This window comes from Triticum dicoccoides, chromosome 1A (genome assembly GCF_002162155.2).
Source record: "Triticum dicoccoides isolate Atlit2015 ecotype Zavitan chromosome 1A, WEW_v2.0, whole genome shotgun sequence".
Taxonomy (NCBI): Eukaryota; Viridiplantae; Streptophyta; class Magnoliopsida; order Poales; family Poaceae; genus Triticum; species Triticum dicoccoides.
In genome coordinates this window covers 258061843-258078164 of record NC_041380.1, presented here as the reverse complement: position 1 = coordinate 258078164, position 16322 = coordinate 258061843, and the positions used below count along the sequence as shown (strand labels likewise).

The 16322-nt window shown below is 44.1% G+C and overlaps 1 long non-coding RNA gene and 1 pseudogene across 2 annotated transcripts; one reads left to right on the top strand and one right to left on the bottom strand.

The window, feature by feature from the left end:
• Positions 1–6149: 6149 nt before the first annotated feature.
• Positions 6150–12836, top strand: LOC119267934. Of its 2 annotated transcripts, XR_005132764.1 has the most exons (10): positions 6150–6333; positions 6404–6504; positions 7302–7483; positions 7636–7711; positions 7824–7943; positions 8039–8118; positions 8594–8701; positions 8797–9385; positions 11492–11601; positions 12573–12836. It is a non-coding gene; the product is annotated as an uncharacterized LOC119267934 (long non-coding RNA). The 2 variants fall into 2 exon arrangements; XR_005132765.1 differs by lacking the exon at positions 7302–7483 and having other exon boundaries at positions 6150–6504.
• A 1199-nt stretch (positions 12837–14035) lies between these two features.
• On the bottom strand, positions 14036–15982 carry LOC119352632 (annotated as a pseudogene).
• Between the last annotated feature and the right edge of the window lie 340 nt (positions 15983–16322).

Genomic DNA, 16322 nt, shown 5'->3' with positions numbered 1-16322 from the left:
CCTCGCGCGGCGCTCCCGAGGGGAGGCGTTGTGATGGTGCCGGACACTAAGCTCTAGGCTCCCTGAGGTTGGTACGGCCGGAGGCCGCCCTCAGTTGTCTATCACCAGCGCGGAGCATAGCGCTTCCGTATGTGTACGGACATAGCCGCTCCTCGGCAGTGTCGTCAGCCAGCGCGGAGCATGGTGCTTCCACTGGTACGTGGGAGTGGGCTCCCCTCCGGGAGGAGCCCCCGGGGCGTGTACAACCCCGCCCTGACACATGGCCGGCACGGTAGGGCTAGGAGAGGTGTATCTGGGCACTCGTGAGCCAGCGCGGGACTCATGAGGCCCTACCTCGAGGCAGGTTGCGCCTGGCTCTAGGCCTTTATCAATGGTGTGTTCCCGTAGGGTAGTTAGAATGCAAATTCTCTACGTCCTCAGGTCCCGACCCTCGAGCGAGCTCAGCCGCCGCTGGTATGACAGGTCACGATGCCGTGGGTCAAGGCCAGGGGGTGAAGGCTGGAGAGCCAGTAGGAGTCCATGAGTCGTGATGCTCAGGTACCCCCCTTTTAACGTGCAAGCGCTTTGCATGAAAGCGGAGAAGTCACCTGGTGCCGTTGAAGATGGAGTGATGCTGAAGAAGCAGGGTGATGCGCGATGAAGACGCCTACCCTCACAAGCCCCCATGCCCAGGAACCTCGGGAGGCTCTGGGGGCACAGGTGGGTCTCCGAGAGCCATCTCCATCTCCGCTAGGGCGGCCCGATGCCTGACCTCCTGAGCCTCCAGAATGCTCCTCAGCAAGCGCTGATGAGCGGCGACCGCGTTCGGCAGGCCGAAAGGCATGCGAACATAGCTGTGAGGTGGACCCTCGCAACGCCCCACGCGCGAAGGCCAGAGGCGCTCCTGAAATGCGGCTTGGTTGAGCCCTGGCACGTCGACGCAGACGTGCAGCCCACCATCCTTGCCTGGATGTGGGGCCATGGCGGGCAAGCGGCGGCTGCCGCGCATGACTCTCGACTCCTGTAGCTCCTGAGTGTTGCTTGCGATGAACTCCTGAGGGTTTGGTCTTCCTTGCCTTGTACCTTCCTGAGGGAAATGTGCCTGGAAGCACCCCTCCAAGTGGTGCCCGAGCGCCTCCCTCGCGACCTTGGCAAAGTCGGTGGCTCTTCAAGCCCCTGAGCCCTGCCTGAGGAGGGCGCGGGCGTGCCTTCCTATGCGAGAGAGGGTGGTGCTCCCTGATTAGGCGCAGATCCTGACCCAACACCTCCGGAGGCGCCTGCCTCCTGATGGCTTGGGCCAGGTGAATCCTTCTTCTTCTTGGGGGTCGCCTCGGGAAGTCTTCCGTTTCTGCGGTCCGGGTCTTCGATTGCTGCGGCTTGGAACGCGCGCTCAAATGAACACACTGCATCCCTTTCTTCACAGGGTACGGTGATGACTCCACCGCTTCCTGGCATCTTGAGGACATTGTATCCATGGTGAGTCACTGCCATGAACTTGGCCAGGGTTGGGTACCCGAGGATGGCATTGTATGGCAGACGGATGTGGGCGACGTCGAAGTCGATGAGCTCGGTGCGGTAGTTGTTGCGCTGCCCGAAGGTGACTGGAAGGCGAACCTGCCCTATCGGAACAGTGGAACCATCAGTGACTCCTGAGAAGGGCTTGGTTGGCTGAAGCTGATCGTACAACACTTGGAGATTGTCGAACGTCTCGATGGACAGGATGTTGAGTCCTGCTCCGCCGTCAATGAGGGTCCTGGTGACCTGCACGTTGCTGATGACTGGGGAGCAAAACATCGGGAGGACTCCAGCCGTTGCCGCACACTTGAGCTGATCCGCTGAGCTGAACGTGATAGCGCACGCGGACCACCTGAGAGGGCGCGTGGCCTCAAGCTTGGAGAGGACTGCATTCACCTTGCGAGCAAACTTCTTGAAGATACGCTGTGAGGCTGGGGCCTGCGCGCCACCCAAGATGCAAGCGATTGCGCGCGGCTCCTGGAAGCCCCCAGCCCCCTCGTCCTGATGCTGGTCTTCGTTCCTCCTTGGCGGTGGCGGCAGAGGAGGAAGGCCTGCGTTGCCGCGCGGGCGATCCTCATGAGGCTGATCTCTCTAGCCTCCCTCGCGAGGCTGGTCCTGCCAGTGATCCTCGCGAGGTCGGTCACGCCACCCTTGGCGGGGGCCACGGTCTTCCCATCGTCCTCCACCTCTTCCTCATCGGCCATAGCCCCTGTCGTTGCGCTCGGGGTGTCGGCCGACACGTCCATCTCTCACGGCCCTGAGCTCTTGACATTCGTTGTGTTGTGGGTGTGGAGGTCGTGGTACACGCAGTACCGGCTGCCCTTGGATGACTCGGGCTGATCCCTGCCTCGCTTGGTGTCTGGCTCCGCTACAAGCACGACAGCCCCCTTGCGCTTCACGTCCTTGGCCTTGGGCTTCTTCTCTTCTGGGTCGGCAGCCGGGAGTTCGAGGAGTGAAAGGCGCCCTTCCTCAGCCCTGGCGCACTTGGTCGCCAAGTTGAAAAACTGCAGGTATGTGCACAGGTCTTCATGGATTGCTAGCTCCTCCTTCATCTTGACATCGCGTACGCCATCGGAGAAGGCCGAAATGATGGCTTCTTCAGTCACCTTGGGGATCTTGAGGCGAGCGTTGTTGAAGCGCTGGATGTATTTCTGCAGGGTTTTCCCTTGCTGCTGCTTGATGCGGCGCAGATCGCTCACGGCCGGGGGCCGGTCGCGAGTGCCCTGGAAGTTGGCGATGAAGCGAGTGCGCATCTCGTCCCAGGAGGAGATTGTGCCAGGAGCCAGGTTCAGGAGCCAGGTGCGGGCCCCGTCCTTGAGCGCCATGGGAAACCAGTTTGCCATGACCCTTTCGTCTCCGTTGGCGGCTTTGATGCATAGCTCGTAGAGCTGCAGAAACTCTGCCGGGTCCGCCGTGCCATCGTAGCGAGGGGGCAGGTCAGGCTTGAACTTTCCTGGCCATGCGACGCCGCGTAGCTCGGGGGTGAGGGCACGGCAACCTACTGTGGCCACCAGTGCCTTTTGCTGGTACTGGGCTTGCTCCTGGGGATTACCGCGCGCCGCCGCTTGGAGCAGAGTGGGATCTTGGCGTGGAGGTGCAGGGACGCGATCTTGGCGCGCCGGCGCTGGGAGCGTGCAAGCACCTTCTTAGGAACGAGGGATCTCTTGGCAGCTCCTTCCTTGCTGTGCAGGCGCCGGACGTGGAGGGTCTCGCCCTGGGGCTGCGCGCCTTGGAGCCAGGGCGCCTCCTTGGGGAGGAGGTGGTGGAGGCACCTCCTGATCCTCGCCTCCTGCGCAGAATGGAGGGCGAGGCAGTGAGAGGGACGACAAAGGGGATCCCCTGCGGTGCTAACGAGCTCGGTGATGCGGGCGAGCCAGTCTTCGTAGAGGTCGTCGACGGGGCGGTAGTGCAAGAGTTCTATTGCCAGGAGCAGCGCGGCGTGCGCGTCCGTGGGGGCGCGACGGGCATGGGACGACGAAGCGGCTAGAGTCAGCGACGGTGTGGCGGTGCGGCCTTCCCGCCGTACCGAAGGATGCTGGGACGAGGCCTGCTGCTTGTTCCCCGTCGGGCCGGTGGCGGCGTTGGTGGCAGGCGACGGGGAACGACGAGGGCGTCCGCCGATGGGCGCCGTCTGGGCGACGCGGGTGGCGAGAGCAGCCCGGTGCTCAGCGCGAGCCCGACGAGCGTCAGCCATGGACACGACAGAAGATCACACGCGAACAGCAGAAGAAAGATTCTGGCGCACCCCTACCTGGCGCGCCAAATGTCGGATTTCGGGTTCCGGCAGACCCTTGAGGTTCGAACACTGGGGTGCGCGCGGGGATCTCTCCCCTACCGATCTACGTCCAATCTCCTCGCGTGATCTAAGCTGGAAACAACGAACAACACAAAGGACACGAGGTTTATACTGGTTCGGGCCACCGTTGTGGTGTAATACCCTACTCCAGTGTGTGGTATGGTGGATTGCCTCAGGGGCTGATGACGAATAGTACAAGGGAAGAACAGCCTCGCGAGAGGTGTTCTTGAGCTGGTGCGATGAACTGCTAGGGTGAGTTCAGTTGCCTCTCTCTCTCTACTAGGGTTCTACCAGATCTCTGGCCGTTTTATATATGTCTCTACTCTGTGGTGGCTAGCTCTATTTATAGAGGTCCTGGGCCTCTCCCCAAATAATGAGCGGGAAGGGCGCTAACACTTGCCCATTTTGAAGGGGAACATATAGTACAAGTTATCCTGACAAAAGGTGGTATTCGGTTGCCAAAAGCACTGCCCACCTCGGCGCGCCTGACAAGCCAAGCGCGCCCTGGTGTCTTGTTCCTACCAGGGCTATCTTTCTGGTTGTTTCTTATTTTCCTAATTTTTTGTAATATTCCAAAACCGACAAAAAAATATTTTTGTAGATTTTTTGGAGTCTGTTTACTTAGTGTATCACGTACCTTCTCTTTTTCACGATTTTGGAGTGTTCCAGATGGTTTCTTTTATATGTTCCTCCGGTGTCATAGTTTGGATAATATTTCTTTTAACATTAATGGGCGTACCTGAGATATGTTTTATTCTTTGCCCATTGACCACCTTCGGGTTAGTACCTTCGGCATTATTTATTTTGATAGCTCCAGAACAATAAACCTCTTTGATAATATATGGTCCTTCCCATTTGATGAGAAGTTTTCCTGCAAAGAACCTAAAATGAGAGTTGTACAAAAAAACATATTCTCCAACTTTAAATTCCCGCTTTTGGATTATTTTCTCATGTCATCTTTTAACTTTTTCTTTAAATAACTTGGCATTTTCATAGGCTTGGGTTCTCCATTCATCTAGTGAGTTAATATCAAATAACCTCTTTTCACCCACAAGTTTGAAATCATAGTTGAGTTTTTTAATTGCCGAGTATGCTTTATGTTCTAACTCAAGAGGCAAATGACAAGCTTTCCCATAAACCATTTTATAAGGAGACATGCCCATAGAATTTTTATAAGCTGTTCAGTAGGTCCAAAGTGCATCATCCAAATTTTTAGACTTATTCTTTTGGGGCCTATTAAAAGTTTTTTGTAATATTAGTTTTATTTCTCTATTGCTAAGTTCAACTTGGCCACTAAATTGACGATGATAAGGTGATGCAATTCTATGGTTGAGATCATATTTAGCAAGCATTTTGCGGAAAGCACCAAAAATAAAGTGTGAACCACCATCAGTCATTAAATATCTAGGGACTCCAAACCTCGGAAAAATAACCTCTTTAAGCATTTTAATGGAAGTGTTATGATCAGCACTACTAGTTGGAATAATTTCTACCCATTTAGTAACACTAGTCGCCTACCCGTGCGTTTGCACGAGCTAGCATATTTATTGTGGGGTAAAACATAAACTTTCATGGAAGGCAATGCATGGTTATTTATGGTCTCAATGACGTACTCTTGGATATAAAGATTGCTAAACTTTTTCTTTTGAGAAGCTACAATTTATTTTATAAATTTGTTCCTTGAGATTGAATTTGAAATTAGGATATTTGCTAACCTTAGTACTTTGCTCGATAGCGATCAATTCTAGGTCTTCTTCAAAAACTTGTTTGGTGAATTGTATGCTACACAGTTAGATTTTGCTATGATTTCTGTTTTTTTGCTATGATTTTTTGTGGCCTTAATGGATATACTGTTGGATATAAATATGGGTGCTAAGTATGTTATTTTGGGAAACCATAAATTTTTTAATTTTTTTTCTTGAGATTAAAATTAAAAATATTATCATATACCCCTAAACTTTCTACTTTGCACGATCAATTCTATAACTCCTTCGAAAACTCCTTGGGTAAATTGTATACTCAATAATTAGATTTCGCTATCATCTGTATTTTCTTTTTATGAGTTTTATTTTGTGTAATATGTTTTTTTTTTTGGAATTACTTGACGCATAACTAGATGTTTTTAAAAATAAATAATTTATTTATAGGGAGTTGTGATGTCCATTTAGAATAGAATAGGCAGGAAGATAAAAATAATTATCCCGATTTTCGTTATTCTTTTTTGTTAGTTACTATTAAAATTGGTCCCGTATAGTCAACTGAAATAGAAATTATATTTTCTGTAGTGAGTTACACTGTGGCTAATGTCCATTTAGATGTGCGCATTTTTATTAGTTACAGATTTTTGGTAGCATGAGCGGCGGGTTTCGGCGCCCGCGGTCGGCGCTGCCGTCGTGTCTAGTGCGCGCCCCTCTGACCGGCGCCATGAGAGCGGCCTCGCCGGTGGATCTCATGGACAATGCGTGCATCATTAACCTTCTATAGTCCTCCGCGGCGAATCGCATCACGTCGCCGGCCATCTAGCCGTTCCCCTTTGCGGTGTGGTACGTCGTCTCGGCCGAAGCTGCAATCTCCTCCGGCGCCCGCGTTGCTGAGCAGAGTTTCCTTATGCAGCAGCAGCGCCGGCAACTCCTATCCATCTACCAAAGAAAGTGGCATTATCTTATCCATTCAGTATGCATCTTTTCCTCTTTACTGTGCGTTTGCACGAACAGGTGCATATCTCCCTTTGCCTTACCATCTCCTCCTTGTATTAAATAAATTTGAGCACCGTATGTTTGCATCTTGCTGTAAAGTGTACTTGAGAGACGATGGTAGAGGAGCCATCAAGGAAAATGCTGGCAGATGCAGCTACGAAATTACTTGTTCCAGTATTTTCTATTATTTGTGAAATTGGATATGACTGGTAGGCTATGTAAGAAAGAAATTTTATATTAATTGAGAAAATGATCTTGGTTCTTCAATGGCTCTGTAACTTTAGAGCCACGTCCCTAATGCATACATATATAACTGGTATTGATCTTGTCAAATCAGTTGTTAGCCCTTGCTCGCATATTTTTGTTTACCTGTAAATGCAGAGAGAAGTACCTTGCTGACAAATATAATACTTCAGAGATAACCATTTAAAACAATTTTAAAAACCAATTTAAAACAGATAAGGCTGCTATGTCTTTCCAGAAAAAAAGGCTGCTATGTCTGCAACACATTATATTTGGTCATTTAAGAATGTTTGTATTTGTTCTTAACTTATACTTCTAGTTATTAAAAAAAATATCTATAATATATCCTTGTAAACAATGTTTTTTGCAACCTTGTCGGATGGACGCTCTTCATCCGATATAAGTATCCGCAATCCATTTCTGCTGGTAACCCTTGACATTGCAACATAGAGTTGGCCATGTGTGAACACTTGCCTTTCTAAGTAGAGTCCAACCTTTTTGAGAGATTGCCCCTGACTTTTGTTTATTGTCATAGCAAAGCACACTGATATTGGGTATTGTCTCCTTTTCAGAATGAATGGCCATTTTGAATCACTTGGTGACATAATAATTCGTGGGATGTAAACTTTGTCACCAATGTTAGTACCTGTTATGACCTGGCCTTCGATGAAACGCTTTCCTAGCTGTGTTATTGTTAGTCTTGTCCCATTGCAAAGTCCTGCACTTTGATTGATGTTCCTCATAAGCATTACTGGTAATCCTATTTTCAGCCTCAGTTCATGATCTGGTATTCCAGAAAATGTTACTATTTAGAAATTCAGTTGGGTACAACATATCTTCGTCTTCCACCATAGACATTGCCTTGCATGTTGTATCTGAAACTGAGATAGGTTACCTCTTCTCCAGGAATTTGACTCATGATGTAGGTGTTAATCTAGTCAACAGTCTCGTTCCTTGGGCACAGGATCGCTCTTTCCTCTAGGTATGTTCTATCAGTGTACTTGTTGTGTAATTCAGGGTATGTGTTATTAACTATAGATGCTTTTGGGTCATATCCTTTATTTAAAATAAGGTCTTCTGGGATGCTAATGCAGTCTTCATCATCTATTGTTGCCGTTGTGCCATCGCCGATGTTTAGTATCCAGTTTGCAAATTCAGCTGTCTTTGCTTTCTCTTTTGGACTACCTTCAGATGAATTCAGACGCATATTTTCTGTGAGTCGGTACTCCTCAAAGTTCTTCCACAAGTAGGATCTCTTTATAGATGCCGAAATGATATGTTCCCTTTTCCCCTTTGGCATAACTGGTAGGATTTGTCTGAAGTCACCTCCCAAGACTACTGTCATTCCTCCAAACGGTCTATGCTCGGCATCCTCATTTGTGAATCGAAGTATGTCTCTCAAACTCTTGTCTAGTGCCTCAAAACAGTTCTTGTGTGTCATAGGTGCTTCATCCCATATTATCAGTGAAGTTTTCTTTATTAGTTCCGCGAGAAATGTTCCTTGCTTGATGTTGCATGTCGACTCGCTTGTGATTTTGAGCGGAATGTGAAATCTTGAATGAGCTGTTCTTCCGCCCTGTAAAAGAAGTGCTGCTATACCACTTGAAGCTACTGCTAGAACTATTTTTCCTTCGGATCTTAATTTTGTCGTGACTGCTTTCCACAGAAATGTCTTTCCAGTTACACCATATCCGTCAACGAAAATCAGTTTTCCACGGCTGCTGCTAACTGATTATATTATAACATCAAAAGCCATCCTCTTATCTTGATTTAGCTTTTGTAGTAACTCTGTGTGCTCTATTCTTAAAGAATCTTTATCGTAGTTTAGTTCCTCATTTACTAATCTATTATTTATATCTTGAAGAATCGAACTATCTGGTAGTGGCATTCCTGGAAATTCTTTGAGGGACTTACCACCTTTAGCCAATAGGTGTTCGATCTCTGCCAAGAGGAGGCTCTTTATTTGCAATGAGTTGAGTTCTAGGGCCTGAAAATTGAGTATTCTTCTTTGCCGACGTTGGATGTCCTCAGATAGTAACTCCCAGTTTGTTTGCCACAACTTTGCAGGATCAGTCACCTCGCAAAATAAAAGTATTGTGCAGAAAAGTTGGCGCATTTGAGGAGCAGAGGCCCAATGGGATGCTTCCTTGATGCAGTCATCCCACTCCTTGTCGTCATTAAGTAGCCCAAGAGAATAACATGCAGATTTGTATGTTGGATGTACAACCCCATCAACTGTTCGGATTTCTTCATAGGATCTGCATCCTTTCACGGTATTTAGAAGCATTCTCAAGTAGTATTTTTCACCGATTGTTGGTTGTGCATAGTAAATCCTGCCTATGGTTTTTTTACCACCACGTCTCTTCCTCCATTCTTTCTCTTTTGCATGCCAAGTCCATTTGGTTGGAAACTGTGCATACGTCAAACTGCGAGCTTCCTCATGCAATTGGTTGGCTGTCATCCATTCTGTGAACATTGTATTTTCTATGTTAGGCCGAGATATGATTTTATCTAAATCCATCGAGTCTGGGAATACCACAACATGTTCATTTTCTAGGTGAAATTGTAACCTTTCAACCGCAGGCTCTCTATACTGAAGAGGAAACTGAAATATGCGCCATGCGGCTTCACATCCAGATATGTACCGAGCATCAAGGTATCTCTTGATTTCGTTATCCCTGTTTGTTAATTTGCCACCTCTTGTTTCTCTTTGTTGCTCTTCTGTTTCTATTAATACAGTTGTTCGATCTTCTCCTTTGTGGATGTATTTGAATAAATACTTTATAGACCTTGATCTGTTGCACCATTCAACATTTATGTGGGCTTGATACTTGACCAGTATGTTTCTATTGTATGGCACAACAAATCTATTGTCTAGCTTCACTCCGTTTTTGTCCACAGTATTGCCATCATCTCATCTTCTATATACTGGATAGTTATCTTCATCTATTGTAGTTTCAGTGCAAAAACTCTTGGGGAAATGTTTGGCACAACTTTAATCGACCATGCATGGTGATTTTGGGTGTGCTTGACCACAGGGACCATGTATCATGTAATTTTGCACTGCTTCATACCCATCTGGATCACTATTCTTGTTAGGAATTTCGGCTGATATGATTTTGTCGGTCTGGGAAGGACTGGGATCTTTATCATCTGGATGTAGAAACACCAGTATATGTGCATGAGGGAGGCCTCTTTTTTGGAACTCTATTGTGTAGACAACTGCATGCAAGTAAAGAAATTTGAGAAGAAATGATTTAGGACAATCATCTAGGCAATAGTAAATCTGTAGTTGGTTGGTAAACTTACTCGCAATTGTTTGTCTGAAACACTTCTCGTTCTTTATGTCATTCATAAGTTCCTTCAGTTTTAACATGAATACTCTGGCAACAATGTCTGGACGATCTTCAGGTTTCTGGCCTGGAATCAGATCCAGCATATCCTGTATTTCCGGCCATTTCGGATTGCATGTAAAAGTGATGAAGAGATCAGGATAGCCACCCCAACGACAAATCGCCATGGCATCTTGGTAGTTTTGCTGCTTATTTCTAGGGCTACCATTATATTTGAGGGTAGTATGATTCTTTGGCCAACTTGTTCAGTTCGTGTATCTCCATTTTCTATTGCATCATGCAGTCCTCTGTATAGTTCTGTCCTCAGCTTTCCTTGGTTTGTCCTGTACCAATTTAGTCTCCATTGTTCAATGCACGTTGCTGCATCAACTAAGAACTGTAGGAACAAACGTCCACTCATTTGCAAGGTTGTTGCTTGGTTAAGACGTTGTTGGATGCGATATGCATAAAACTCCAGCATTGTTACATACTCTCTTACCTTTGTCGCCTATCTTTTTTTGATACTCTATTTCTGGTCTGAACCCATCTTCTCCATATGGAAAAAGCAAGGGGTATTGCATTGACATATAGCTTGGGTGCAACTCTGAAATCCTCTGTAACATTCTGTCTTTGGTCTCAATTATTATATCAAATTCATTATTTTCTCCATCTTGTTCCCCAATAATTAGTGATGCAACTTCTGAGGCAGATGGGAGGCTGTATTGCCGTCCATCTTTCGACCTTTTGTTGATCAATCTTAGTCTTACATCTTTAATATCTCAGTTTTCGAGCCTGTCCCTTGCCATACGAAACGATTTGACCAAAACATTGTGCTCATCTAGCATCTCTAGTAGACCTTTGACAATGTTTTCATCTGGCTTTGTCTTAATCTCCATTGAAGTTGATGCAGTAATCCTGTTACGCACTTCATTTTCTGTGTCATGTATGTACAATTGGGCAAATTTTGGTTTTGTCACGTCATCTTTAGGAAGTAAAGTGCCAATCTGATGGTAGTTTTGGCCATTCAAACGGAAAACATATGGTCCAGGTGTCTGCTTATTAATTTCATAGTCAACCTTTCCTCCCATTGAAGTGAACGCGAACATGGAGTTGTACAACCTGATGTTCTGGCGAAAATTGGATGACTCTCCTCTTTCATTGTAACGTAGTAGCTGTCGGAGATACAACGGAGCTTGCTTCAGTGGTGGTAATTTAATTTTCCCTTCCTTGCAGCAGAGACCAAACTTTGGAACTGTGATGTTACATGTGTTTGTGCTTCTCTCTCCATGCCACATAATGGCATTGCAAAATTCCCAAACGCAATTTGGTTTTCCCAAATTTGAAACTTGAGTGACATCCTTTGCTATATTTGATACTTCACAGCCATTATTGTCCTTTTCTGTCCTTATTCGTTTCCTTTCCCTTTTCAGCTGGAGTATCTCTTTCCTTTTTCGTCTAGCTTCCTTCCTTGCTGCTCTGATAATATCTGATTGACTATCATTAGATTCTACTGTCGCGAGCTGCGAGGTTCCTTGCTGAGGTATTTGTATTGTTTGGTCACCCAATATATTGCTGCATTATATTTTGGTATCATTTGAATAATCCAGGTAAATTAATGTCTATATAATTATTTTTTGGTATTGGGGTAATGAATACCTTCTGTTGTTTTGATTTGGTCCACCGTTACTTCGACGCAAGTTGAGTGCAGCTAGTGAATCCTGAAATGAGGGGAAAAAATTGTAACGCTTTGTTTGAGAGCAACAACATGCAGATAGAATTAAGTATATGGAACTCAGCAGTATTTCCTTTCTGGAGCCGAAGATCTGGCATGTACCCCATGTGATATTTCTCACTGAATATTTAACCTTGACTGTAGAAATTAAAATATATTCCTCATTGGGAACATCACAAAAAAATTAAGTACATGCTAGTGAGGACATCTTATAAGCACCTGATTCCTTTTCTGCTGAAGTATTTCTTTCCTTTTCCGTGCAGCATCCTTCATTGCTGCTCTAATGATGTCTGGTTGATTATCATTAGATTGTAGAGTGGCAAGTTTGGAGGTTGCTTTGTCAGGTCTTTCATTGCTGCATTAGATTTTGGTGCCATTTTAATAATCTAGGTAAATTAATGGGTATAAAATTGTTTTTATATTGTGGTAACCAATACCTATTGTTGTTTTTGTTGAGTCCATTGCGAGTTCGACGCATGCTGACTGCAGGTAGTTAATCCTGAAAAATATGAGGGAAAAATGTAAGCATTTTGTCCAAGAACAACAACATGCAAAGAGTATCAAGTATTTTGATAGTTGACCCGTGCACTTGGATGTGCTAGTATCATATTGATAGTCGAAATCCATTCATATTTAACTTTCTTAGAATTTTATTCCTCATCGGGGTTATCACAAAGTATGTAAGCAGTACATGATAGTGAGGACATCTTGTAAGCACCTTATTTTACTTGTCTGGAAATTCTGAGTTGCTGACGATAAGTTTAATGTACACATGTCAGGTACCGCATTGTTTTGAAGGATGTTGTCTGGATCAATCAGTTTCCTGGAAATATTCCTGTTCTCCTACTGATAGTTTGCCAACAAAGAATTGTAGATCATGTACATGTGTTATTACCTTTTAAGCAGAGGACATACTATATGGTTTGTAATTGGCAACTAATTTTGATGATTGTTCATCAATTTCTCTGTAGTTGCAATTAACAAAGCATATGTGATGAGATTACAGAGTTGATGCATATAGTAGTGGAAGTTGGTAATGATTACCTGCAAGTACTGGCACACAACCTATCTGCTCCTTACTGCTTGCCGTGTAAGGATTAATTATCGCCTGTACGTGATGTGGGATGAGATCAGAGGTGATGTCTTGCCGCGATGAAGGATGTGATCGGCGGCGGGCGATGTGGCAGAAAAGAGAGATAAGAAGATTTTGTTATGTAGAATTTGTCACGCGTACATTTAGATCTGAGCAGTTAGTCTTAGCGCTGTATGTCTTATATATGCACGTCTTCGTTCCATACACGTATAGTCTATGTATTTCATTCAAATTTCTATCCATGTGTTTAACCATCCAGAACCCGTGCTTATCTACATGTCTTCGTGGAAAAACCAATATTTAACTCCAATCTAAACTTGAGTCATGGTCGGCCACGCATGATAGGGCTAGATGGCAAGACGGAATGCAATGCGGACTGGAGCATGTACGTCAGAGCTAGGGCGACAGGTAGAATGGCTTATGCCCCAGGCTTAGTGTATGAGAAATCTCTATGTACGCTAGGGTGACAGGTAGAATTGGTTATGCCCAAGGCTTAGTGTATGGGAAATCTCTATGTACGCAACATAGGTCAAGCTGAAAATTGACTTCAGGAAATCACTGAATTTGTACTCAGGACCTCTTCTGTAAACGTGTGTACCCAACCAAGCTAGCAAAGCAAACAAATTGATTGATTCTGTAGGGAGGTTAGTCGTACCAAAAAGCTATTTGATCCATATAAAAAAGGTTAGCTGATCAATTCCTCCACCAGCTAGCTTTGGGAGGCTAGCACATATGAAGAGAGCACCCTGATCAATTCCTCCCAGAGTTGGCACTTGGTACAAATCTGGCGAACAGGATGGAGAAATTCTACTGCTGTTTCTAATTAAAAGGGATGCACTTACGGAGAGAAATCAGCTGTTTCTAATTAAAAGGGATGCACTCACGGAGAGAAATCAGTTCCTGATGCTGGCGATCAAATGCTACAACAGAATCAAATATGGACTCAACCATGAACCGCAGAATTGTTCTCTTAGCTGTCATGCTTTCTTCATATAGCAAGCAACTAAGGTAACTAAGATTGAATTGTTTTAGACTATTCAGAATTACACCAAACATTTACTTCTGAATAATAGAGAGAATAATAACTTACTAACACAAAGGTATGCCTTCACGTTTATTAAAAATATCTTAAACAATGACGAAGTTCGTATAAAGTACAAATGTGATGCTCCCATCTATTGTACTACATCCTAAATTAACGGATCTCCACAAATTAGCGACTTGTCTTTCGAGTCCTTAATACACCAGACTTCTGAATGCCTTTGCTTAGTGATTTTTTATCGACACAACTAAGCCTTGTCCTAGGCCTTGAATTATTGTGCTCCTGATAAACACCGGCGCATTTGCGTACAACACGCTTCCTCTTGGGGCTTGATTCCATAGATTTGGATTTGTTTATTTCCTGACTACCTTCAGCTTTTGATTCATCGTCAAGATGTGCAGCACGACCTGTGCTCCGTCTCCTACCCCTTTTAGTCTGGTCAATAGTGAGTTCATCATCCTCTGATTCTTGCTTTATAGTTTTTGAAAGTGATAATTTTTTCACTTGCTCCTGCGAACATTTATACCAGTTAGAGAGGTGTACAACAACTATGAAAGAACATGAAAATGCACCAAGAAACTTACATGGTTATCATTCTGAATTCCTTTCTTCTTAGATCCCTTATCAACAACACCAGTAAGCCTTATGCTGGTCTTTGAATAATTCTCAGTTCCATCTTTTTCAGAATCTTTGTCTTCAGTAATGCTTATTGTACGCTTTCTTTTGGGGCTAGATTCCTTGAATTTGCATGCATCTTTCTCCTGGCTATCCTCTTCTGATTCTTCATCAGAATGTACAACGCGACATGTGTTCCTAGTCCTAGAATTTTTAGTGCCCTTCGTACTGTTCTACAAAAACATGACAAATTGAGTTAGTTTCCATAAACATTCATTGTAAAATATGGCATGCACATATACAAAATGTTATGGAGCATCGTAGTACAAATAGACGATACATGTTCAACATTAACGTGTTGTACCGATGAATCTTCTTCAGGGTCCATAAAAAATATTCTATGAACAGTGTAATCTTGGTAACCGTACTTGAAATTATAGTCATTCAGTCTGAACTGAAAAATCAATCTCTGCCCACATATTTTCTGAAATTTTTCTGCCTGCTCATGGATATCATAGTCATCCCTATCTATCAAGAATCTTGCAGATTGCTTAATCAGTTTTTTTGCGTCTGTCTCAAACATGGTGCAAGTTGTTGTTGTAGTATGATCACATATCTCTAGCTTAAGTTTGTACCTAGTAACAAAATGACACATCTGGTAAGTGGAGGATAAATTACTACCTAAAACATGAGATATTATCAAATTTACCTTGGACATGTCTTCTCAGGTTCTTTCTCACATTTTGGACAGTAGAAGTGATTCCCTTCTTTTTGTATTTTTTGTTACATTTGCCGCATCCTATGTAGTACCACTCATCTGATGTATCAATTGACTTAATGGTTGCTTCTGCAGTATAGAACTTTTCCTGTCCATCGTAGGTTAAATTAGCACATAAAACATATGAAAAAAGAATTTAAAAGTTAATCATAAATACCTGTTTTTCAGATTCATATGCAATTTCAGTTATTTATCTTAGTGTCTTTCTGTTATAGAGCATTTGTTCTTGAATTGTTCCTTGCAAGTGGGCTTCCGACCCTGTTTCCTCTATGATATCATCTTCCAAGCGATACCTATTTTCGCATGAGGTAAGTATCCATGTACATGACTAAATAGGATTTCTTCATATTATTGCAGAAAAATGGTTGCACCTCGTATGGAGCTCAGCTGTTTCAGGCATATCCAAATCGATATATACTTTGGTCGCACCTGTAGATGACAGCGACTACTCTGCAAGAACTTGATATTAAATTTCGAATACAAAAAAGACATGCATAACACTACTTACCCTTGATTGATATAAATACAAACCTTTCAGTTTTCTGACAGTTGTTGATGTTACTATGACAACACGTCCCATAGAATCTTCATCAATTTGGTTGACCTTATTACCCCACAGTCTAATATTAACTTTTTGATCCCTGTATATTCCAACAGACATGACTATGAGCAGCCATGATATTTTATTCATACAATTTTATTCAAGTGTACTTACTCAATTCGAAGTACAATATCTCGAATCTTGGAAATCCCATGAGTTGGCTCCGTCTCTTCAATATTACCTATATAACTTGCTACCCCAATGACATCTGCTAAATAAGATGGTGTTAATATGTGGTGAAGATTCAAGTTAATAATTTAAACAAATACAATCATACCGGATAAGTACATCCTCTGGCCATCTCTTGTGGAAAGAACTTCAACACTACAAAACATGAAACTTTGTTCTGCTATTCTGATATTTTTAAGTCCCTTAATCTCTTGAAATTTTGTTGTGTGCA